A 6,522-nucleotide genomic window follows, 5' to 3' on the forward strand; every position below is an offset into this window, starting at 1 on the left:
ATAGGGTTATTTTATAAACTTTAAAACACTATAAAAATGAGACCTAACAAGTATGTCTATGAGGACTACATGCCTGTAACAATACACACAAAAAGAATACTCCAAGTTTATTTAACAACTAGAGTTAGCTACAAAGAAGAGGTGTGAGAAATAAGGGTATCACTCTCCCCCACCCTTATTTCAATTTGTTGTAGAACTCTTTTTCTCTATAAAGGATGGCCGAGAAGAAAGATAAGGTAAAGGAAAAAAAAAAAAAAAACACACACACACAATTTTTTAAAGTCTATCACCTCTTCACAGCTTTCAGCTGGGTTTTTCGCTTCTCACTTTTTTCACTTAGCATCATTGACCCTGATAATATGTAGACAGTCAGACCCCAAACATTTGCAAATAGCTTAATATAATTTAGGGGCAGCTAGAAGGCACAATGGATAGAATGCTGGGCTTGAATTCCAAATCAAGACCCTCCTATTCATTCTTTCTCCAAAAGAATGAACTTCTGTAAGTTTTCAAACACTTTATTAATAAACTATAGAGTACAATGACTAGGTGTTAGAAATACGAAGATGAAAGTGCCTAAACTTAGGCTATTGCAGTGCATTCCCCATTATTTGATCTAGTGAGACTAGGAATAAGGACTTGAACCTAGAAATCACACTTAGGAACTGGACTCCTTGTCTAGTACTTAGCCATTACAGACAGCATTTTCTTGGTTGCTAAGACTCACAATGTAGATTGGGGTTTCAACTTTGGGGTTTTTTGTTTTATTTTGTTTTGACCTTGGACTTATGCATTTCACTCACAACTCTGGGCAGGCTTTAGTTTCCTTTACTATAAAATGGGACTAAGATCACCACCTTCCCTGCCTAGAATTCCAGGGCTGTAAGAAAAGAGGTGAATGCAGATAGTGTTGTTATTCTCCGTTGGCCACCTAACAAGGAACCATTCGCTGTGATCTTGTCACAATTTCTCCTCTTTGAATTGTGTTTCTCTTCTCTATTAGAATTTGGAAAAAGATATCAATAAAAACTCATGATTTAAAAAGTGGTGCTTACTAATAATACAACTGATTGTAAGTCTTAGAATACTGTACTTTTTTGAAATTAAGAAATAGAAAAATTTAAGAAATCCTGAATGAAAAAGGCTATTTAATAAATTGAAAGACTTTTAGATATTTGTGACAAAAACAGTAGAATTTAAGAAAATATTTGATACATATATAACATCCTGGAGAAATAAGGTGAAATAGTAAAGAAATAGTAAAGAAGAAATAGTAAAAAGTAAAGAAATAGTAAAGAAAATTATAAGAGACTAAAAAATAAATGGTGCAAAAAAATTTTAAATAAAATGGTGCTTTTCTCAGGAAGTAGCTCTGCTTTTATTCTTCTTTCCTAAAATGCAGGGGACTCCCCAGCCTTCCAGGGGGATAGAGACAGAACTAGCACCAACAGCAGTGGCTCAAAATCAAGTCATTTCCATTGCTATAAATTTCCTAATCTGAAAAATGGGAATGACAATCCTTGGGACTACCTACTTTGTAAAACTAAGAAAACTCTAGAGGTCTTTGGGATCTTTTTAGCAGAGCTTTTAAAATTCTACATTGTCAGGTACCTTCTAGTTCCAAGTCCTAAGGCTATATAGTACAAAGGTGGGGGAGGGGAGAGGCCTGAACCTCCCAAGTGGTCCAGAGCACCTTCACAGCAGCTACCACACCAAACCTGGCCTTCAGCCCACAGCCCAGACCCTGGGGGGAGGGGTTGAGATTAACAAAAGCCAACTCAGATAAAAATAAAGGTGAGCCTGGAGCAAAAGGGGAGGAGGTGGGATACAAAAGAATCCCTAGGTAAGACTAGGAGCGAGAAATTTTCAAACTTCTAGAGAGGAGGAGCTAGAAAAAAGTTGTCAGGTTAGAAGCTATTCCCTGGACATTTTCTATTGTTAGAAGCAAAGGGAACATTAACTAGACCCCCTCCTGGCCTTCCCCAGCACAAGGGCAGGATGTGCTAATTGGGAAAGACAGGGGTCTCAGTGGGTCATGGGGTAGAGGGCAGTGCAGTCTCTACTCCCCACCCCCTCAATTTTCCCAACCCAAGAGGAACTGAGCTTGCCAAACTTAATGTCTCCTTTTCTACCCTTTTTATCTTCTCCCAACCCACCATACCCCAGAAGTTCTAGAGTCTCTTCCCTCACCTCACCTAAGTGTAAACTGGATCATGGTGGGTGGTGATAAATTTAAGAGTTCAGATTATTCCCTCTCCAGGAATAATTCCTATTCCACTTGCTTCCCAAATTTAAAAGGTAACAAATCTAAGATCTTGGGATCTAGAAGTGGAAGTAGACAGCCATCTTCTGGCCAACCCTTTCATTTTCAAAAGCCCAGTTTCAGTGACTGACTTGCCTTGGTCACCCTAGTAAAAGAGCACAGCCACTATTGAAACCCACGTCCTCGACTCAAAATGCAGCTCTTTTCACTATATAATCTACCTAATCAAGCAGTTCCCACCTGACTAAGTCAGGATCCCCCTCCAAACAAGCTCCTCGGAACTGGAACTAACCCTAAATTCCAACATATTAGGTATTAAGGGAAGAACAGAAAAATCCACAACAGGGTATTGATCTTCTTTAAACTGAGAATAGTGATAGTCAAGGAAAAAAAAAATGGACACCTTACTGAGGGGCAGGAGATGGAAAATTAGAGAAAAGATGAATAAACTTCAGCCCAAAGATAGAAGTGATTAACCTTGGGCTACAAAGATAAAGAGGCAACAAGGATGGGATATTTTAACTCCTATATCCTAATTCCATCTAATTCAGGGGTCTTTGCCCTGCCCCCACCAGATTTGTAATGGCTCCTAGAATTCTCCAGCTGAGGAACCTAGAAGATTCCTTCTTATCCAGCCAGATGAAGCAAAAAGCTGGGGATCCTAAAAGGCTTCTCCAGAAAGATCCCTTTAACTCCAAACCTGGCAAAATTCCTGCACCCAACTCCCTAGATCAGAAGCTGCACAAAATTAATTCCAAATCCATCAAATCGTTCTAAACTAAAATATAATCCCAAGGCGCTGTAAGCTGGTTCAACTATAAGATAAGGTTGTATACCCACCAGGCCCCCAAATTGCCTCCATTCCCCATCCAAAATGGCACTTCTCAAACTTCTTCCAGCCTCCCCTCAAAAACTTTCCCCAAGCAACAAGCACAAACAAGGAGTGATTCTGTCTTCCCCTACTGCCTAAGGGAAGCAAAGTAGTGGAAAGTAGTCCCGGTGCCAAACACCTGAGGTGGGGTCCAGCAGCTCATTCCACTTCCAGCAAGTCTCATTTTCTTGCAAATGGTACTACTGCCTTAACTCAAGGGGGTGCAAGGAAAGCATTCTACAAATTTTAGAAAGTGCCTTAGAAATAAGAGTTGAAATAAGAGTTCTAACTGCCCAGCTCTTGACCATCTGTGAAATGGGCATAATACCTGTACTTACAGGCAGTTACCAGGCCAAATTCATGGACAGATATGAAAATGTTTTAGAAAGCATCGAGTTCCACATAAATATTATTATTCTATTACTGCCAGCCCCTTTTTCCTACCCTCCATATTTTCCTTTTAAGAATTCCTACTCTCTGTTCCCCCACCCCACGACATAGGCAGGACATTAAGAATCAAGTGTAAGGGGACTTGGTTTGGAAATGCATTCTGTAACTACAAAATTCACAAGTGGAGTCTCTCCAAGGATCTGAACAGTTAAACCCTAAGAGTCCCACCTTTTCCCCTTCCCCATCTAAGGCCCCAGGTGTACCTAAAGAGAAATGAAATGAACTAGCCAATAGGGAAGTCAAGAGACTGGAACCAATGCACTACTGAATCTTGAGTCCTGCCAGCTTTGCCCGCTATCCAAGCCCTATCTCTTCTCCAGCCCCTCAAAAAGATCCTTTCTTCTCCCCTCCTACAATGCTCCCTGGGGCACCCTTCCCCAAACCAGTTTCCTTTTCTTGACTTAATAGCATTTACATCAAAGGAAGGATGCTTTTTTTCTCCCCTCTCAATTTCCCATTGTCCCCTTTTCTTCCAAGTTAATATGGACCTCTTAATATGGACACTTAAGTGTTCCCCCCCACCTCCCCCAATGAAATAGTTTTTGTTTCCACTTTCTTCTCCCTTCCCCCATTCTAAAGGACATTATTGATGTGGGAACGGACGCCCCCTCTGCAACAGGTAACATTTTGCCCGTTGGGGCAAAAACCCTTTTTTCCCCAAGTTTTCATTCCGTTTGTGGCAGAGAAAGTAGGCAGATATACCCTTTGCTCTATTCTCTCTTCTCTCCATGGATGGATACGGCCCATGGATTATGGCAGGACAAAGCACCCTTCTTCCTCTTTTACCTCTCATGGTTTGGTAAAGCTAACACCCCGCTTTTTTCCCTTTTCTTTGGGTGGTGGAGGTGGAAGGAAGCGGACGTACACACCTCACTTTCCCCGTCTTCTTCCTCTGCTCGTCTTTCACAAGGATGGATGCTTCTTCTTGCTTTCTCTCACTTACTCGAGAGACCAATATCCCACTCTACTCTCTAGGCGGAAACCCCGGCACCTCAGAGTGGGGTGGGGGCGGGGAATGGGCGGATGCCCCTATTTCCCTAGGGGAAGGTGCCCCTCACCTCCCTCCCACCCTGAAGGGACAGTCAGATAGTCCCTCACTACTTCGGTCCCAAGGGATAGGTTAGTCCACATGCCATCAGCCCGCCCCACCCACCCTCCCACCATGCTGGGATCCGGGGAGGTTGGGGGCGTGCTCACCTGCTCCGCTGGTCGGAGAATGGGAACGTAGTGCTGGGTTCGGTGCGGCTCAGTGCTGCTTGCAGGGCCGGCGGACTGTGGAACACTGGAACACTGGATTGCGCGTGGAGTTTGCAAGATCCTCAGGCTTAACTTTTCCCGGGTCTCGAATCTCAAAACAACGACCTCGAAGCTATATTTACTTGGCAGCAGGTTAACTCTCCAGGTGCTGGAGTGCTCTCTTCCCTTCCAACGAGAGGGCTCCGGTAAAGAAGTACCGAGCACAGTGGGCTGTGAGCAGAGACCGAAGCTGCGAGCAGGGGGCAGCTGAAGTAGGTGGGGAGGGGGCGGAGTCCCAGGCCCTTGCAAGCCCTTCCCCGACTAGCCCCTCCCCTAGCCGGGGAAGGGGGAGCCCCAGCTGCCAACCACTCAGCATCCCAAGAACTCGTAGGGCGGAGACTGGAGGGGAGGGAGAGAGGGAAATTTGAAATAGTTCATTGAAATTTTCCCCACCCCCCAGTATGGGAAAATCCTCGAGGAAAAAAAAATCTTCCAGTCCTGGAACAGGGGGATAGAAGATTTTCTAGAGTGTTTTAGCTACTCTTTAGAACATTTCAAAGTTCATAAAACCTTATTCTCCCAGTCTAAGAAGCCTCGTTGGCTAAACCATCAAATCCTAGAAGAGGAGCTACATGAAATCATTACCCTGAGGCACAGAGAGAGTAACGGGTTCCAGGAAAAGTCACACCGCAAGCCAGGGCGAAGAACCCCAACAAAAAAAAAATCTATTAAATGCTCAGCTCTTTTCCTTCCTACTTTGAAATTCTTCCCTAACACATACACCTGGCCAAATAGAAATAGTCACCACCTGGACTCAGAATGACCATCTCTTTCCCAACACCTCCTCTGAATCTAAGCTGCCAAATTCTCTTGCCCGAGGCCCTCCTGCTTTTGTCATGGATCTTAAGAGAAGGATTCTTGCACTCCCACCCAAGTCCCAAGTATTTCACTAAATTAACTAATATTTGGAAAAGGCAAACTTTCTGAATCTCAGTTTTTAAATAGAGTTTATAATATACCTTTAGAGGTAAACTGTTAGAGTGTAAAAAGGAACTTAAATTACCTATAAAAATAAGATCCAACCCTTCATTTTACAGATGGGGAAGCTGAAAGTTTTAAAAAAGGAAGTGACTTGCCTATTGTAATACAGCAAGTTAGCTTCAGAATATACAAAAACAGAATCCAGGCCCCTTCCAATAATCCATTGCTCCTAAGGTTTTTGTGGAACAAAATAAACGTGAAATGTTTTGAAAAGGTTGATGACAAAATATGATATTCTAAATAGGAAGTATGTTGTTATTGTTGCTCTTAAGATTAGTACCTAGAAGTGAGGCACCAAAAACATAAGGCCCCGGACAGGATTCTGATTCAAAGGGTCACATGGAAGAGAAACCACACCTCGGTGGTTTCAACCACAAAGCTCTAAGGACAAAGCACATAAGTCTCAGGGTTTAACATAAAACTTTCTGTTGTTGCAGAAGTCCCCTGTTATGGTCACCAATAAGGCCTGGGTTCTAGTTCCAATTCTCTCATTGTTTTCCCCTTTGACCTTGAGTAAGTCATACCTCTGTGGGCCTTGGTTTCTTCCACTGAAGAAAGAGGATCATGTAGTATTTGATCTCTACTGTCCCTTTCATCTCATGTTTTCCACATGCTCAGGCCTTCTGTGGCATAAGATCTCTTCCAGTCCTTGATATCCATG

General features: G+C 43.0%; 1 protein-coding gene across 5 annotated transcripts in view; it reads right to left on the bottom strand.

The window, feature by feature from the left end:
* The window catches only part of LOC141557292 (microtubule-associated protein RP/EB family member 1), a 109,624-nt gene extending 104,526 nt beyond the window's left edge, over positions 1-5,098 (bottom strand). For 3 of the 5 annotated variants that reach the window (XM_074292742.1, XM_074292741.1, XM_074292740.1), the window contains exon 1: positions 4,782-5,098. The gene's annotated coding sequence lies outside the window, so the exon portion shown is untranslated. The remainder of the gene's footprint in view (positions 1-4,781) is intronic. The other 2 variants (XM_074292738.1, XM_074292739.1) reach the window with 2 other exon arrangements.
* Positions 5,099-6,522: the final 1,424 nt, after the last annotated feature.

The sequence above is a fragment of the Sminthopsis crassicaudata genome, chromosome 2, assembly GCF_048593235.1.
Source record: "Sminthopsis crassicaudata isolate SCR6 chromosome 2, ASM4859323v1, whole genome shotgun sequence".
Classification (NCBI taxonomy): Eukaryota; Metazoa; Chordata; class Mammalia; order Dasyuromorphia; family Dasyuridae; genus Sminthopsis; species Sminthopsis crassicaudata.